Source organism: Trachypithecus francoisi, unplaced genomic scaffold (genome assembly GCF_009764315.1).
Source record: "Trachypithecus francoisi isolate TF-2019V2 unplaced genomic scaffold, Tfra_2.0 Lachesis_group3, whole genome shotgun sequence".
Taxonomy (NCBI): Eukaryota; Metazoa; Chordata; class Mammalia; order Primates; family Cercopithecidae; genus Trachypithecus; species Trachypithecus francoisi.
Window position 1 is genome coordinate 121,075,284 of NW_022681468.1, and position 18,411 is coordinate 121,093,694.

The 18,411-nt window shown below is 40.8% G+C and overlaps 1 pseudogene; it reads left to right on the top strand.

The window, feature by feature from the left end:
* The first annotated feature begins 9,874 nt into the window (after positions 1-9,874).
* On the top strand, positions 9,875-9,995 carry LOC117071873 (annotated as a pseudogene).
* The last annotated feature ends 8,416 nt before the right edge of the window (positions 9,996-18,411 follow it).

An 18,411-nucleotide genomic window follows, 5' to 3' on the forward strand; every position in this document is an offset into this window, starting at 1 on the left:
TCAGGAGGCTTGGGCTGCTGTTTTCTTCTGTGTTTATCAAAGTTCCTTAGTATAGGCTTCTGGGCTCCCTTGGTTTCTTAATAGCTATTGGCTGACTGGAGACTATTCAGTTGCCTGTTTACCTGGGCTTAGAGGGTGATGTTTCTGTGATTAGGTTGTGCAAATCTGGAGAGAGGATATGTAAACAGGACATGGCTGCTTTCCCAAAGGCCAGGGCCCAGAAATAGTTCCTTGTGCTTCTGACCTATTTCCCCCTCCCTGGACAGAAAGCCAGTGAGCAAATGTGCAATAGTAAAACATAACTACAAGTAGCTATATCCTGATGGAGATTGATTTGCTGATGACAACAAACTGCAGCCTTCCACCTGGAAACAAGGCAGGACTGACCTTTCCCCGCACTTTGCTTCCTAGGCATTATAGTGGCCTATGAGCAGAATTTGCCATGCCTTCCATGCAGCGTTCTTTTTCCAAGCAGGTGAACCCAGCCTGCAGCTCTGAGTCAATGGAGTTTCTCAGATAAAGTGCACCCAAAAATGTTGTTTTTCAAGCACGAGTAAAGACACTTGTTTTAATCCTATACCCCTTTCACGTACTATAGAGAAAGAGGGTGACTCAGTGTTGAATAGATCTGGGTGGGATTTCCACATCTGTGGACAAGCTGTGGCTCTGGGCCAGTTTCTACATCTCTACAATGGAGTTAAATCCTTTCCTTGCAGGGCTGGTGTGACGGGAACATGCCAGCTTCTTCACCAAGCCTGGTCCTATGAAGGGGTGCCTCAGTACATACCGGTTTCTCTTTCCTCTTACTCCCCTCCTGCCCCGTGATAGTCATCCTTCTATTTTGCCATTAACCTGCTCAAGAAAGGACTTTGTCCCCATCTGCGTTTTCTCTGCAAGAATGTGTCTGCCTCTAAGAATGGAGAGTAAACCCACAGTATACAAGGGACTGTGGAGGCTAATTCACAAGAGTTCAGAAATTCCGACAGAGCTGCACAAGGATGATGTCAGAAATAAGAGTGGTAATTCAGAAACCACTGACAGTCTATCAGCCCGGTTACACAGAACTGGCAGCCCACTGGCTTCTGCCTTCTCTGTCTCCTACTCTCCTTATCTTTCCCTGAAAAGCAAATCTAGTGATTGGCAAAAACAAAACCAAGGATGGAGGAGAGGGGCTGGCTAGTCTGTGTTATTTTGTGAAGCCATTCATCTCTGCCAGATTTAGGTTTACCAGGAAAGTAGGTTGAAATAGACGTGTGTCTGCTTTGTTCTAACCCCATTCTTCTCTGGATAGTGGTACCAATCGGTATCCTGGGCTTAGAATGACAGAAATGTCTGTGCCAGGCATCACAGTAAACATTTCACACAGATAAGCATGTTATATTTACACAAGCCTCTGAAGTACATACCATTATTATCATTCCCATTCTTCAGATGAAGAAACTAAGGCAGAGAGCTGTGGAGCAGCTTGTCTGTGGCCTCATAACTACAGGGTGGGAGAACACCAGGATTTGAACTCAGGCTGTCTGGCCACCCCCACCCCACCTGCTACCAACCTTCTGTGCCCTCTCAGTTCTCCCCACCCATCATGTTCTTTGCAGTCAGGACCCCAGCTTTAGGTGCCCAAAGCTTTCTGTGGTCCTGGTCCCTTCACTTGTGCTAAGGAGCCAATTAACTAACTTACTGAGCCATCCCGTGCCAATGGGGAAAGGCTGGAGGAAACCCCACCCCCATCCCACACATACTCTGGACAGCCCTCACTCCTACCCCAGGAGCAAATGCCATCTCATCCTGGACATCTTCCTTGATTTTGCCCTGAGGTCTATACCACTTTATACCTCTCTTGGGACCTTTACCTCCTTCCAGTAATTACTTGTGTCTGTACAAGATTTCATAGTCTCCAAAGGCCTTTCCCATCCACCTAGTCCATCTTCTTCCCAGGCCTTTTAACCTCCTTCTGTAACTGGGATGGCATTGAGCATGGTGGTTCAGCACCCGAGCTCTGGAATCCAGTCTGCAGCATCCTCGCTCCACCATTTGCTAGCTGTGTGCCGCTGGGCAAGGTACTTGCTCAACTTCTCAACATCTCAGTTTCCAAATCTGTGAAACTGGGATAATAATAATGTCACCCTCATCTGGTCAGAGGGTTGAACGAGATGAACACACAAGCACACACAGCACCCAAACTTAGTAAGTGCTGGCTGTTGCTATCATCTCACTAAATCTTCTCCCAAAACTCCTGTAGGAATAAACCTCCCCACCACCCTCCCACACACACTCTGGTTCTTATCATCAGTAAAAATGAGTCTGAACCAGATGACCTTTAAGCTTTCTTCCAGCTCCATCAAGCTATGATTGTACCATGAATCACAGTTATTATGGACACATTTTAACTATGCCATAGCAATCTCCTGAAGGCCCAGCCCTTAACACAGGACTTTGTATACAGTTGGCTGTCCTGCCAGGGTGATGTTAGCACCTAACAATAGTTCTTGCCTCATCCACGCATTTGGGATGAACAAATGAGAAAATTCCTATATAGCATTTAGTCCAGTGCCTGGCACTGAGTAAGCCCCTAATAAGTCATAGTTTCTATTATTATCCCATCTGATACCAATAAGATTCCCAAACATGGTCATTAAAAGCAAAGGAGCCACACTGGGTGTGGACTTATCCTAGTGCTGATCCTGTGAGACCCTGAGCAAGTTAATTCACCACCCCGTGCCTCAATTTCTTCCTCTGTAATATGGATGTGATTATGAGTAACTTCCTAATAAGGTTGTTGTGAGTTAATAGAAGGGCACTTAGAATTGTGCCTGGCATCTGCTTTGTATATGTAAGTGCTTTTTGTCATCATTTACAGATGTCAGTCGCACCAAGGGACGTCCCCAAGCGGTAGTGGAGTTGGGATCCAAACCTAAGCTTGACTGATTCCAGAGCCTCAGTGCTAATATTAGGAGATGTTGCTGCCCTGTGCGATCCCCGTGCATTTCAGCAGGAGCCTCCGTGTCCACTCCTGTCAGTTGTCTTCCCTGGCAAAGGAGTTTTTATAATGGTGATTTCAGGATGGGAGGGGAGTGAGTCAGCACCAGAGATACCTAAGGATGCCCTCAAATCATACCACAGGAGAAGCAGCCTTCTCCTCACCTGCGTCCGGTCAAATCACTTTAGCATTCCATCAGGACCTGGCCCAGAAGCCCAGAAACATGACAACACCCACGCCCGCCATCTAGCCTGGAAGCTGCAGTGAAACCCTCAGCACTCACGCTGATGTCATATTTGAGGCTAGTCCTAGCTCTTCCGTGGAGACAGGCCCTGGCCTTGAGGCCATTTCCCATTTCTGAGGCATGATTCACTCAGCAGACAAGACCAGACAGACTCGTTCATACCTGCCAGAGGAAGAAGAGCTGGGTGGTGGATCCAAGGGGAGAAGAAAAACAAGCAGGGGTTAGGGCTAGCAGGACTCTCAGTACTGGACTGCAGGGGCAGAGCGGGCAGGCAGAGCGCCTGACTTAGCCATGCCCAACTTGGCCACCCACTCAGCCATTTATCTTCCTTGTAGTCAAATGTATTGATTTAAACAGGAATCCGTCTGTGCTTCTAAAGCCCCAGAAATGCATTTACATCTCACATTTGTGTAGCACAATGATTTTCAAAGCAGTTTCCCACAAATAATTTTAATTTGGGTTACTTTTTAAATATTTGCTTCTCTTATTAACAAAGCAACACATGCTTATGAGGAATGCTGGGACAATATTTCAAATGTTGATTTTAAATGTATGTAGAATGATACCACTAGCAACCAGATTTTCAGTAAATTTCCCACTAGTCTTTTTTCTAAGCCCATAGACATATATAGTTCATGAAACAAAATTGGAGCCATACCACACAAAGAGTTCTGTATCTTTTTTTCTTTTCATTTAACATAAAGTCATGGACATTTTTCAATGTTACCAAACATTCTGCTACAGCAATTCATAATGGCTGCATTTATCAGAATAGATGTGTTATAATTTTGGTGGCCATGCCCTGATTGTTGGACTTTCAAGATGTTTACAAAAATATCACTATTAAAACAACAGTGCCACGAACACCTTTTTACTTGCATTTTTGTCTGTATATCTGATTATGTGCCAATAATAAATTTCTAGTAATGGAATTACTAGCTCACAAGAATTGAATCTTTCTGAATATATCTAGCCAAATTACTTTCCAGAAAATACATCCAGTTTACACTCCCCCGGCAATGTGTTCGAATGTTCTTCTCGCTCTGTTTTGAGCTTGTGAGCCAGTGAGTTAGGTAACAAGATCTCATGTTACAGACGAAGAAAACTGGGCGCAAAGAGATTAAGTAACCAGCTCCAGTTCGTACAACTGAGACCCAAGCTCTGGCCTCCTGGAGTTGGTGTCAGGGAACTTCCAGACAAGGAGAGCTCTGAAGAGGTTTCCTGAGTAATGGAGTTGGATAAAACTTTTTTTTTTTTTGAGACGGAGTCTCACTCTGTCACCCAGGCTGGAGTGCAGTCATGACATCTTGGCTCACTGCAACCTCCGCCTCCCAGGTTCAAGTGATTCTCCTGCCTCAGCCTACCAAGTAGCTGAGATTACAGACATGTGCCCCTATGTCCAGCTAATTTTTATATTTTTAATAAGTGGAGACAGGCTTTCACTATGTTGGCCAGGCTGGCCTTGAACTCCTGACCTCAGGTGATCCACCTGCCTCAGCCTCCCAAAGTGCTGCGATAACAGGTGTGAGCCATCACGCCTGGCCGCCTTCTATTATTTATTAGAGACATTAGTCTGTAATTTATCCTTTTTGTAATAACTTTGTTATATTTTGATATCAAAGTTATGCTGGCCTGAAAGGTGAGAAAATTTCCCTTTTTTCTCCTCTAGTATTTTCTTTGAGGGAAGGTTTCTACTTATGGATTAAAGTTTTTAAAATAGATGTAGGTACATGTACATTTTGTACTTTTTCTTTTCTTTTTTTTTCTTTTTGAGACAGAGTCTCGCTCTGTCGCCCAGGCTGGAGTGCAGTGGCTGGATCTCAGCTCACTGCAAGCTCCGCCTCCCGGGTTTACGCCATTCTCCTGCCTCAGCCTCCCGAGTAGCTGGGACTACAGGCGCCCGCCACCTCGCCCGGCTAGTTTTTTTGCATTTTTTAGTAGAGACAGGGTTTCACCGTGTTAACCAGGATGGTCTGGATCTCCTGACCTCATGATCCGCCCGCCTTGGCCTCCCAAAGTGCTGGGATTACAGGCTTGAGCCACCACGCCCGGCCACATTTTGTACTTTTTCTTATGTTTGTTTTGGTATATTGGGTTTCTCAAAGAATTGATTCACCTCCTTCAAATTTTCAAATTTATTAGCATACATTTTTTATAATGTCTGTTTATCATTTTAATATCTGTAGCATCTGTTTTTATGGCCTGCTTTTTTCATTCCTGATACTGGTAATTCATATTTTCTCTTTGTTTTTCTTAATTAGTCTTACTACTATTTCTCAATTTGTATTCATTTATTTATTTATTTATTTGGATACAGGGTCGCACTCTGTCACTCAAGCTTGAATACAGTGAAATGATCACAGCTCACTGCAGCCTTAGCCTTGGCTCAAGCGATCCTCCCACCTCAGCCTCCCATAGTGCTAGGAGTACACACATGAGCCACTGTGCCTGGCCTATCAATTTTTTTAACCTTTTCAAAGAATGAATGTTTGGATTTATTTTCCATATTGCAAATTTTTTTCTATTTCACAAATTTTTGCTCTTTATTACTTCTTTGCTTTTTCTTTATTTGGTCCTAATTTGATTGCCCTTCTTTTAGATTCCTGATTTTCAATTCTTAGTTTTGTTTTGTTTTTCTTTTTTTCTTTTTGAGACAGAGTCTCGCTCTGTCGCCCAGGCTGGAGTGCAGTGGCTGGATCTCAGCTCACTGCAAGCTCCGCCTCCCGGGTTTACGCCATTCTCCTGCCTCAGCCTCCCGAGTAGCTGGGACTACAGGCGCCCGCCACCTCGCCCGGCTAGTTTTTTTGCATTTTTTAGTAGAGACAGGGTTTCACCGTGTTAACCAGGATGGTCTGGATCTCCTGACCTCATGATCCGCCCGCCTTGGCCTCCCAAAGTGCTGGGATTACAGGCTTGAGCCACCACGCCCGGCCACATTTTGTACTTTTTCTTATGTTTGTTTTGGTATATTGGGTTTCTCAAAGAATTGATTCACCTCCTTCAAATTTTCAAATTTATTAGCATACATTTTTTATAATGTCTGTTTATCATTTTAATATCTGTAGCATCTGTTTTTATGGCCTGCTTTTTTCATTCCTGATACTGGTAATTCATATTTTCTCTTTGTTTTTCTTAATTAGTCTTACTACTATTTCTCAATTTGTATTCATTTATTTATTTATTTATTTGGATACAGGGTTGCACTCTGTCACTCAAGCTTGAATACAGTGAAATGATCACAGCTCACTGCAGCCTTAGCCTTGGCTCAAGCGATCCTCCCACCTCAGCCTCCCATAGTGCTAGGAGTACACACATGAGCCACTGTGCCTGGCCTATCAATTTTTTTAACCTTTTCAAAGAATGAATGTTTGGATTTATTTTCCATATTGCAAATTTTTTTCTATTTCACAAATTTTTGCTCTTTATTACTTCTTTGCTTTTTCTTTATTTGGTCCTAATTTGATTGCCCTTCTTTTAGATTCCTGATTTTCAATTCTTAGTTTTGTTTTGTTTTTCTTTTTTCTTTTTTTTGAGACAGAGTCTCGCTCTGTCACCCAGGCTGGAGTGCAGTGGCACAACCTTGGCTCACTGCAACCTCCTCCTCACAAGTTCAAGCGATTCTCCTGCCTCAGCCTCTCAAGTAACTGGGATTACTGGTGTGCACCACCACGCCCAGCTGATTTTTGTATTTTTAGTAAAGACAGAGTTTCACCATGCTGGCCAGGCTGGTCTCAAATTCCTAACCTCTAGTGATCCACCTGCCTCAGCCTCCCAAAGTGCTGGGATTACAGGCGTGAGCCACCTTGCCCAGCCAATTCTTAGTCTTTTTTTTTTTTTTTCATTTCTAATATATACATTTAAGGCCATACATTTTCCTCTAATCACTGTCTGGCTGACATCCTACAGTTTATAAAATAAAATTATATATGTTTATTATAAGAATCAAATTAAGAAATTGTATCAGCTTCTCTAACATACTTATTTACACAGCAAATGTAACATACCAAGATGATGCAAACCTTTCACATACGTCAAGCTACAGTTTTCTTTGCCTTTTTTTCTTAGTTTAAAATATATTGTTGTTCTTCCACCTTATCTTTGTTTTCATAAGTGGTTTTTCTCTTATCCTGCCTTTTAATTTTGCTAGGTTTGGTGATGTAGGAAATCAAAAGAGAATTTAGACAAGAACAAATGAAGTTATGATCTGAATATTTTTGAAGCAATAGATTTAAATTTGAGAACTTTTAGTTGTAATGATCCTGCAAGTTTTGGTTTGTTGTGTTTTCATTATTATTCAGTTCAAAATATTTTCTAAATCTCATGTGATTTTTTTATTCATAAGTTATTTAGAAGTCCTACCAAATCTCAAAGCAGTTGGGGGTTGTATTATTAGCTACATATGATAGATGTTTGGCTTAATTCCACAGTCGAAGAACACAAGCTGTAGGATTTCATTCCTTTGATATTTGTTAAGGTTTGATTATGTCTCAGCATGTGGTGTATCTGGGGGAAATGTTCAATGTGTACTTGAGAAGAATGCTTTCTGCACTTGTTTATAATATCTAAAACAAAAGAGTGATTATCTTCTAGGTTATATAAAAACTTGTGCAAATCAATAAAAAAAAAAAAAACGCCACAGGAAACCCTATAGAAAAAAAATAGCATCAGAAAAGAACAAGTTATTCACAGAAGCAAAAGCCCAAAATAGAAGAGATACTCAAATTTATTAGTAATCAGAGGAATGCAATCACAAGATACCACTTTTTATACATGGATGTCAGAATGGCAAAAATTAGATAGGCAAAACCAAATGTTAGTGTTTATCACAGAGAACTCACAAAGGTTTTTAGGAGGAAATGTACAAGGACCTTCTTCATGGCTTTATCTGAGTGGTGGGGAAGTGAGGGCAACCTAGGTATTCATTATCACAAATGGAGAAGAACCTTATGATGGCTGCTCACTCTGGCAAGATTGGTTAGTGGCTCAATCTATCTCCTTTTCTTCCAAGACACACAAATAGACTACATTTTCCAGTCTTCATTGCAGTTAGGCATAGCCATTTGACTGAGGTCTAGTCAAAGAATATGAATGGAAATGATGTTGCTATTCCAGGCCCATGAAAACCTCTCACACAAGATATTTATGCCTTTCACCTTCTGCCAGTGCAATGCAGGTGGATGTGACCATCTTGGAAGCCGTGTTAAAGAAGGCAGAGCCAAAAGATAGATGCAGCCAGGTTCTCTAAATCACCACTGGGGAGAAACCTACACACCAATGAGGAATACCCATTTTTTGGATTTCAAGAGCAAGAAATAAACTTCACTTGTGTTCAGCATTATGTGCTTTTGGGTTTGTTTATTACAGCAACTAGTGTTGCTGCAACTAATATGTAGTACACTATGAAAATACAATGCTGGAGAAAGAAGTGATGGAATAGATATGCATAAAACACCATTGATGGGCCTCACAAACATAGGGTCAAGTGCAAAAGTGGGGAAACAGAATGAGATTTATAACTAGATTCTATTCATTAAATAGCATATACAAACAATATAATAATACATGTTTTCTAAGGATACATGCAAGGTATATATTTAAGGATGTATAACAAATGCTTTAGAATGGGTATGTATGAGCCAGGTGTGGTGGCTCATACCTGTAATCCCAGCACTTTGAGAGACTGAGGCAGATGGGTCACCTGAGGTTGGGAGTTCAAGACCAGCCTGGCCAACATGCTGAAACCCTGTCTCTACTACAAATACAAAAAATTAGCCGGGCGTAGTGGTGGGCGCCTGTAAACCCAACTAATCAGGAGGCTGAGGCAGGAGCATCACTTGAACCTGGGAGCCAGTTGTTGCAGTAAGCCGTGATCATGCCACTGCACTCTCCAGCCTGGGAGACAGAGCAAGACTCCGTCTCAAAAAAAAAAAAAAAAAAAAGAATGAGTGTGTATGGTAGGAATCAGAGAAGAAGGGAGAAAAAAGAAAAATTTCAAGAGAGCATTGTACTAACCTGTGAGGACAATAAACTATGAACTGAGAAATGCAATTAATTAATTTTCTCCACCTGATGACCTGAGTACAATTTTGAAAAATACAACAAATAATTTAAGAATTGAATAGAGGCCGGGCACGGTGGCTCAAGCCTGTAATCCCAGCACTTTGGGAGGCCGAGGCGGGTGGATCACGAGGTCAGGAGATCGAGACCCTCCTGGCTAACACGGTGAAACCCCGTCTCTACTAAAAATACAAAAAACTAGCCGGGCGCGGTGGCGGGCGCCTGTAGTCCCAGCTACTCGGAGGCTGAGGCGGGAGAATGGCGGGAACCCGGGAGGCGGAGCTTGCAGTGAGCCGAGATCGCGCCACTGCACTCCAGCCTGGGCGAAACAGCGAGACTCCGTCTCAAAAAAAAAAAAAAAAAAAAAAGAATTGAATAGAACCAGCAAACAATTATATGAAAATAATCTGAACATTTTTAGGAATCAAACAAATATAAATCCATATAACAATAAGATAACAGTTGCAACAGCAAATTAGCAAGTATTTTTTAAAATATTAATATCCAGTGTTACAGAGAGTTTGATAAAATAGGACTCCTCATATTTGGCTGAAAGGTGTGGAAATTGGTAAAATTATTTAGGAAAGTGATTGATCGCTTCTCAGCCTTTTGGCTAAGATCAAGTGTAGGAAAGCAATTGATAATATTTATGAAGGTTCTAGAAAGGTTTATACCTTTTGTCTCAGTGATTCAATTTCTTGGAATCTAGCTAATGATATAACCTCAACAATCTCAATAATAGAACCATCAAAATAGTTTTTATAAAGATTGTATAATATAATGTGAAAATTATTGTGATGCACTATTAAGTTTTTAAAAAGAAGAAAATAAAAGCATTTATTATAAGTAATAATTAATATATATTTGGCTACAAATATGTAAAAATAAACAAACCCCACATTCAGGAGTATAAGATTTATGCCCTACCCACAGTAAAGTCACAGTATAGAAAGGACAGACAGCAAAAATAGGTCTCCACTTTTATGAGACAGGAGATTTCAGACTAAGAAGTTGGTATTGTTGACTGAGGACTAAGACCACTTGGGTCAACATGACACAAGTCTTCTAGGAAATTCTTGCCCAGGAAGATAACGTGGTAAACCAACATTTATTGTTTGCTTCAAGAAATTAACATAGGCCGGGCGCGGTGGCTCAAGCCTGTAATCCCAGCACTTTGGGAGGCCGAGACGGGCGGATCACGAGGTCAGGAGATCGAGACCATCCTGGCTAATACGGTGAAACCCGTCTCTACTAAGAAAAATACAAAAAACTAGCCGGGCGACGAGGCGGGCGCCTGTAGTCCCAGCTACTCGGGAGGCTGAGACAGGAGAATGGCGTGAACCCGGAGGCGGAGCTTGCAGTGAGCTGAGATCCGGCCACTGCACTCCAGCCTGGGCGGCAGAGCGAGACTCCGTCTCAAAAAAAATAAATAAATAAATAAATAAATAAAAAAAAGAAATTAACATATTGGGGAAAACAGTTTGCTCATCTGGCCAAAGAACTCTCCTGTCAGGATAACAGACTGCTCAAATAGGCAAAAAGCTCACGTATATGACAGTTTATTTATCAAGGCTTGCATGGAGACCTCTACTTCTCTGTGTTCTAAATGTTATAAACTGTGCGTAATTCCCATCAGTTTCTTTCTTTGTAAGACCATCTTAAACTATTTGAGCCCAGACCCCCAAATCCTACAAATATCCTTTCTCGAAATCTCCCTCTGACATACTACTAATTCTCTATCGAGGTAGTGTTCTTCCTTTCTGCAGTAAGGCTAACACAACTTATGCCCTACCTGCTTACTTTAAAAGTAAGTACTAAAATAAGTATTCAGACTTACTTTGCTTGATCAACAGGTTTTTCTGTTACCCAGGAGGCGGAGGTTGCAGTGAGCCGGGATCGTGACACTGCACTCCAGCCTGGGGGACCCTGTCTCAAAAAAAAAAAATTAAATTAAATTAAAATGTTAAAGACCTAAGTAAATGGAGGGATAGTTAACGTGTATTCTTTGGAAGACACAATGTTGTAAAAATGTCAATTCTTCCCAAATTATTCGTTGGGTTCAATGCAATGTCACTCAAAATCCTATTTTTTTTTCTTTTGGTAGAAGTAAAAAAGCTCAGTAGAATTTATATGGAAATTACAAAGAATGAAGAAGAGCAAAGACAATCTTGAGAAGGAAGAAGAACATAGAGGATACACACTATTGAGAGAAAATATTTATGTTATATATAATTTATTTATATAATATATAATAATATAAATATTTATTTTATATGTGTGTGTTGTGTATCCAACAAAGGACTCGGATCCAAAATATATAAAGAACTCCGACAAATCACTATGAAAAAGACTGCCAAGGGGGAAAATGAACAAGAGACTTGTACAATCACTTTACCAAAGAGTATATTCAAATGCTCAATAGGCATATTTAAAAAAAGAGTTTAGTATTATTAGTCATCAGGGAAGTACACATTAAGACAACGCTGAGATACCGATGTCCACTTGCTGGAGTGTCTAACTTTAAAAAACTGATCATAACAATTCTCATACACTGCTGGTGGGAATAGAAATTGATTCAGCTACTTTGGAAAAGTGGTGCCCACCAGTGAAAAAGATGCATACTCTACTATCCAGCAATTCTTCTCCTATGTATATACCCAACAGAAATGAGTGCATATGTATACCAAAAAGCATATACTAGGGTGTTTATAGCAGCCCTGTTGGTAATAGTCCCAAACTGGAAAAACTCAAATGTCCATGACCAGTAGAATGGATAAATTGTTGCTATATTCATACATCAGAATGTTCTACTATTATGTATTTGTATACATCAAAAAGAGAATGAATGCCCTTTACATGCAACAACATGATGAATGTCCAGACATCATCTTGAGCAGAATAAGCCAGACACAAAACAGTCACTACTGTACTGATTCCATTTATATAAAGTTCAAAAGAAGGCAAGAGAGTTTACCTTTTGTGGGGAGTATTGACTGCTTGACTGGAAGGAGATAAGGAAGAAGCTTCTAGCATTCTGGAAATGTTTTCTGTTTTTGTTTTTGTTTTGTTTTGTTTTGTTTTGTTTTTAAAGACCGGATCTCTGTCTGTCACCTAGGCTGGAATGCAATGGCATGTTCACAGCTCACTGCAGCCTCAAACTCCTGAGTTCAAGTGATCCTCCAGCCTCAACCTCCCAAGTAGCTGGGATTACAGATAAACACCACTACACCCAGCTCTGTTCTTTTTTTTTTTTTTTTTTTTTTTCCCTGCAGACACCACAGTGATTTACAACTCTGTTCTTGACTTAGGGTGTTGGTTCCATGGGGACAACTCATTGTTGAAATCCATCGAGTTTAGTATACTTAATGTTTACGCACTTTATGTAAGTTATACATCAACAAAATGTTTACCAAAACATCCAATAAGTAAACCTTTTCGTTCATATTTAGGGATGTTCACTTACTGATCATTCATTGTGCTGTGCATTTTCCACCCATATGCAATACTTGAATAATTAAATTTCTTTTTAAAATATATCTTTCTGTTGATCCTGCTAGCTAGTGGCCTTTTTCCCCTTCTTTTTTAAATATCAAAATTCCTAAAGAGAGCTGTCTGGATTCATTGTTTCCAATTACTCTCCTCTCAATCACTCCTTTTTTTTTGGAAGTGAATTTTTTTTTTTATTTGGAAAGGTTCAAACATATACAAAAGAAGAGAAAACTGTAGAGTACACGTCACCCAGATTTGACAATCATAAACTCATAGTCAGTCATGGTTCATCCATACCCCATCCCACACGCACTCCCATTCTATTATTTTGAAGCAAATCCCAGACATTGCATTATTTCATTAATAATTATTTTAGTCTATGTCTTTCAATAATATATAACCAAAATATCATCATATCTAAGCAAAATATCTTCCAAATACCTATTCAGTGTTCCAAAATACCATCATTATATCTAAAAAATTAACAATTCCTTAATATTTGTAAATATTCAATCAGGGTTCAAATTTCTGTCTCATAAATGATAGCTTGTGCTATACATTTTTTTAAAAATCTATCCTATTGTCAAAGATCAAAAAGTTTGAAAACATACAGTGTCGGTCAAACTGTGTAAAGTGATTTAACCTCTATGGAGAGCAATTTGGTAATACTTATTAAATTATAAAATGCACATTGCCTTTGACCTAACAGTTTTACTTTTAAAAAATTTGTCCTGTGGATACATTCATACATGTGAAAAGTGGGTTATGGGGTAAGGTGGGACATGCCTGTAATCCCAGCACTTTGAGATCACTCCAGTTAAGGAACTTGAGACCAGCCTGAGCAACGTGATGAAATGCCATCTCTTCAAAACGTACAAAAATTAGTCAGGCATGATGGTGAGTGCCTGTAGTCCCAGCTACTTGAGCGGCTGAGGCAGGAGGATTGCTTGAGCCTGGGAGGTGGAGGTTGCAGGGAACCAAGATCGTGCCATTGCACTCCAACCTGAGAGACAGAAATTAAAACTTTTTTCTTTTTTTTTTTTTTTGAGATGGAGTCTCGCTCTGTCGCCCAGGCTGGAGTGCAGTGGCCGGATCTCAGCTCACTGCAAGCTCCGCCTCCCAGGTTCACGCCATTCTCCTGCCTCAGCCTCCCGAGTAGCTGGGACTACAGGCGCCCGCCACCTCGCCCGGCTAGTTTTTTGTATTTTTTTTAGTAGAGATGGGGTTTCACCGGGTTAGCCAGGATGGTCTCGATCTCCTGACCTCGTGATCCGCCCGTCTCGGCCTCCCAAAGTGCTGGGATTACAGGCTTGAGCCACCGCGCCCGGCCTAAAACTTTTTTCAACCATTTAAAAATGAAAAATTATTCTTAACCTGCAGGTCAGACAAAAACAAGGGGTGGATCAGATTTGGCCCCTGGGTTGTAGTTTGCTAATCCCTGATTTAGGGTAACTACTCACAAGATATTTGTAAAGTAAAAGAAAACAAAAGATTGGAAAGCACCGAAATTTCTATCAAAAGAGGATAAACAAATTTTAAAACTTTCAAACAAAGGAACATTGAATAGTTATGTAAAAGAATGGGTTAGTTCTGTGTTGGTAGTGAAAGGGAGGAATCTCCATACTGGGGGGTTGGGGAACAAAAGGGAAAAAAATACAGTAGGTATACGATACGGCAATATTTTATAATTATATGAAAATATTGTTAAACTAAATATAAATATATGTGTTCATAGATGCACAGAATTTGTCAGTACAAATATAGAACAAATTGATAGCAGGAGTGACTTCTGGGGAAAGAAGTTAGGTGCTAGAAGACAGGGATGTGAGGAAGACTTGAGGTTTTTTGCTGTCTTCGTTTTGTGTTTTTTAAAATATATGTATAGACAGCAATATTTTATTGAATGGGACTGCTCCTTGCAGACCAGTGCTAACTCTTAGGCAGTGAACCCCAAGTCAGCCTCTCAGTTTTTACTCTATATTCTTGTGTACCCCTTTTCAGGCTTCTTTTTGTAGTACAATGCCTATAACATAAAATGTACCATTGTAAGCATCAGAAGTATCCCATTCAGTGACATTCAGTACATTTACAATTTTATGTCATTATCACAATTATCTAGCTCCAGAACATTTTCATCACCCCAAACAGAAACCCTGTACTCATAAAGCAGTCACTCCTCTGCCCCCCAGCCACTGGAAACCATTAATCTGCTTTATGTCTCTATGATTTGTCTATTCTGTATATTGCATATAAATGGAATCATACATTGTGTGGTCTTTTGTGTCTGGCTTCATTTCGCAAAATATTTTCAAGGTTTTTAAGGTTCATCCATGTTGTATCCTGCATCAGTACTTCATTACTTTTGGTAGCTAAATAATATTCCATTGTATGGCTATACCATACTTTGCTGATCCATTCATCTATTGATGAACATTTGGGTTGTTTCTACCTCTTAGCTATTGCAAATAAAGTTGCTATGAACATTTGTGTACAAGTTTTTGCTTGAGCTCGTTATTATTTTTGTTATATACCAAGGAGCAGCATTGGTAGGTCACAGGGAAATTTTATGTTTAACTTGTGGAAAGCGACTGGGCACAGTGGCTCACCCCTGTAATGCCAGCACTTTGGGAGGCCAAGGTGGGTGGATCACTTGTGGTCAGGAGTTCAAAACCAGTCTGGCCAACATGGTGAAACCCCCTCTCTACTAAAAATACAAAAATTAGCCAGGCGTGGTGGCACACATCTGTAATCCCAGCTACTTGGGAGACTGAGGCAGGAGAATCGCTTGAATCTGGGAGGTGGAGGTTGCAGTGAGCCAAGATTGTGCCACTGCACTCCAGCCTGGACAACAGAGCAAGACTTCGTCTCAAAAAAAAAAAAAAAAAAAAAAAACCTTGTGGAAAGCCACCAAACTGTTTGCTATATATGTGTGCCTTTTAAATTGTATATAGAAGCCCCCCTTATCCTTGGGGGACATGTTTCAAAATCCTCAGTGGATGCTTGAAACCTTGGATAGTACTGAACCCTATGTATAGTATGTTTGTTCATCTCAAAACAAAGATGGGTACCAAATGACAAACAGGCTGGTAGCACATACAACATGAATACTCTGGACAAAGGGATGATTCACATCCCAGACAGAGAAAGCAGGACAGTAAGAGATTTCTTCATCCTACTGAGAATGGCACAAAATTTAAACTTATGAATTGTTTATTTCTGGAACTTTCCATTTCATATTTTCAGATGGCAGTTGACTGCAGGTAACCAAAACCACAGAAAGTGAAATCACAGATAATGGGGGACTACTGTACTGTGTGCATGTCCTACCTATTCAATAATAAATTTTAGAATATCTCTCTTTGAATTTTAGAGCAATCTTTCTTTCTTTGAAGATTAAGGCCAGGTGTGGTGGTTCATGCCTGTAATCCCAACACTCTGGGAGGCCGAGGCAGGAGGGCTGCTTGAGCCCAGGAGTTGGAGAGTGGCCTGGGCAACATGGCAAAACCTCGTCTCTACAAAAAATACAAAAAATTAGCCAGGCATGGTGGCGTGTGCCTGTAGTCCCAGCTACTTGGGAAGCTGACGTGGGAGGATCGCTTGAACCCAGGAGGTCGAGGTTGCAGTGAGCCATGATCACACCACTGCACTCCAGGCTAGGCAACAGAGTGAGATCCTGCCTCAAAAAAAAAAAAAAAAAAAAAAGATTAAAAAGTACATTAAATGGTGATATACAAGTTATGACTTTTACAATCTACTTTACCATCTAGTATGGGGTCTAACATTACTATGCTATTATATGTTATGTCTCTGTCTCTGATTCCTTGGGATATAATATGTACAAATAATTTCATCATGTTTCACTAAAGAAGTTAAGTGGATATGTAGCTGATATGTAATAAAGTTATAGAATGAAAATTTTTTGAAAAACAGTACAAATGTTTCTCAACTTAGGATGGGACTATGTTTCAATAAACACATTGTAAGTTGAAAATATGCAAGTTGAAAATGCATTTAATACACCTAACCTACTGACATCACAGCTTAACCTAGCCTGCCTTAACCATGCTCAGAATACTGACATTAGCCTACAGTTGCGCACAATCATCTGGCAACACAGTCCACTGTAGAGTATCAGGTGTCTACCCTCATGATCGAGTGGCTGCCTGGGAGCTGCGGCTCGCTGGTGCTGCCCAGCATGGGAGAGTGTCCTACCACATATGCCAGTACCATAGCCTGGGAAAAGAGCAGAATTTAAAACCTGAAGTACAGTTTCTACTGAATGTGTATTGCTTTTGTACTATTATAAAGTGGAAAAATCCCAGGTCAAGCTATCATAAGTCAGGAACCGTCTGTATTTATCACCACGTTTGTGCCACATGAAGCAAGCGTTATTTTAGAAACAAACTGCATTAGGAGATACCATAGCATAGTGGTTGCATGCTCTGACTTGAAACAGACCTGTATTCAAATCTGGATTCTGCCACTTACTACTTGTGTGACTTCATGCATATATTTTAACTACTTTGTCTCTATTTCCTCAATGATAATGAGGAAATAGAGCAAGTATTTTATAATCCATGCAAAACATTGTACTCAATAGATGTTTAAAAGATTTTCTGTGGGGGCTGGGCATGGTGGGTCATGCCTGTAATCCCAACACTTTGGGAGACTGAGGCGGGCAGATAGCTTGAGCCCAGGAGTTCGAGGATCAGCCTAGGCAAAATGGCAAAACCCTGTCTCTACAAACAAACAAACAAAAAAAAAAAACCTCGCTGGGTGTGGTGGTAAGCACCTGTAGTCCCAGCTACTCAAGAGGCTGAGGTGAGAGGGTCACCTGAGACCTGGAGAGCGAGGCTGCATTGAGCTGTAATCCCTCCAGCTGGGCAACAGACTGAGACACTGTCTGAAAAAAAAAAAAGTTTTTTAAGCAGTAGTCACCTTATGTATGGTGACCAGACCAACATAATTCTGGAGAATCTAATGATTTGACAAAGTTGCCCCTCTCCTTCCTGTTATCTCAATAACTGAGGTTCCTAGAGACAGTAGTCAGATTTGCAGAAACTAACATATCTCCCGGGAGGATAAAGATTAAGATATACTTTCTTTCCTTTTAAAGTCTGTTGTAGATTGAAAAAATTCTTTCATCAAGAGATGGAATCTATTTGTCCACCCTTTGAGGCTGAGCTTGGCCCTGTGACTTGTGCCGGCCAGTGGAACTTGGGAAGTATGACTTTAAAGCAGAGGTATGAAGAGCTCTTGCACATCAGGGCTTCCCCTCTTGCTGCTCTTTGGAGACTGCAGAGTGAGGCACCCAGGGCTGCCTAGTGGAGCCTAAGAGACCGTCAGAGCAGAGAGTTGGGCTTTACTAGAGTGGGCCAGATGGGTATTGTGAACGGAGACGGGGCAAGGGAGTTCAGGGTGTATCCACAGGAATGACCCTAATAGTGGACAATGAAATTTAAGCCAGGAAAGGAGGGAAGCCAGGATACACACACACACACACACACACACACACACATATATATCCAGAGAAAAGGTGGTAAGATTAATTGTAGGTCGTATGGGAATCAAAGGGTTGCTGGACTTGTGGTTCTGGACAACCGAAAAGTAGTGGTCAGAGCCTAGAGTGCTTGAAATTTAG